This window comes from Microtus ochrogaster, chromosome 8 (genome assembly GCF_000317375.1).
Source record: "Microtus ochrogaster isolate Prairie Vole_2 chromosome 8, MicOch1.0, whole genome shotgun sequence".
Lineage (NCBI taxonomy): Eukaryota > Metazoa > Chordata > Mammalia > Rodentia > Cricetidae > Microtus > Microtus ochrogaster.
In genome coordinates this window covers 36,114,790-36,115,597 of record NC_022015.1, presented here as the reverse complement: position 1 = coordinate 36,115,597, position 808 = coordinate 36,114,790, and the positions used below count along the sequence as shown (strand labels likewise).

The window sequence follows — 808 nt, the reverse complement described above, 5'->3', positions numbered from 1 at the left end:
TTTTTTTTTTTTTTTTGAGTTTTACTTAGGAGACAAGGTCTCACAAGTTTAGCTTAGGCTGGCCCTAAACTTGCTGTGTAGCTAAAAGTGACAACCGGCTCAGGCTCTCACCTTCACCTCTCATCTAACACGCCCCACCACACCCAGTTGTTTTCAAAGCCCCTGTTTGTAGACTTTAGGAAGACGTGCACGCGTCTGCTGCTAGTTTGTTTTTTATCAGGTGTGTTGAAGTTTTCTGAGGATCCGCAGGGCACCCGCGGGTCAGGTACACACCACCTGACTGAGGTCCGAAAGGCTTTGGGAGGTAAGCGGTGCTTTCCCCGGGCCAGGGGCAGCAGGTAACCTGGGGAGAGCACTGCCGACAGGCCCAGGACACTAATCTTGGAATCTGCTGTACGCTCAAAATACAAGAGAGCCCCAGGACCTAAACGCACCCCAGGAGCCCCTTTAAAAAGGTGCGGAACTGCGCGTGCGCCGGGAAATACGTCGCGCCCTCATTTACATATAGCTCGCGGGCTTGAGCACGGCGCCGTACTCCCTCAACGGTTTTTGATTGGATGCCGCCTCTACCAGCGCGGAGGCGCAGTTGACCGACAGCTCTATTGCCAATTCACAGCCCGTTTTGTTCGTAGAGGGCGGAGCCTGGCGACGCGGCCAGTGGCAGGTGGTCTTGTTGGCGGCCACGGCGGCGTAGCCCCGGAGCGAGCTTTACACGGGCACCAGTGCCGCAGGAGGCGCGAGGTGAGGTCCCGGCGGGTAACGGCGCGGCGGGCGGCTGGACAGGGGCCGGGGCGGTGGAGGCGGGGGG

The 808-nt window shown here is 58.5% G+C and overlaps 1 protein-coding gene across 1 annotated transcript in view; it reads left to right on the top strand.

Moving 5' to 3' along the window:
- The first annotated feature begins 654 nt into the window (after nucleotides 1–654).
- The window catches only part of Nap1l4 (nucleosome assembly protein 1 like 4), a 35,961-nt gene continuing 35,807 nt past the window's right edge, over nucleotides 655–808 (top strand). The window contains exon 1 of the mRNA XM_026781321.1: nucleotides 655–741. The gene's annotated coding sequence lies outside the window, so the exon portion shown is untranslated. The remainder of the gene's footprint in view (nucleotides 742–808) is intronic.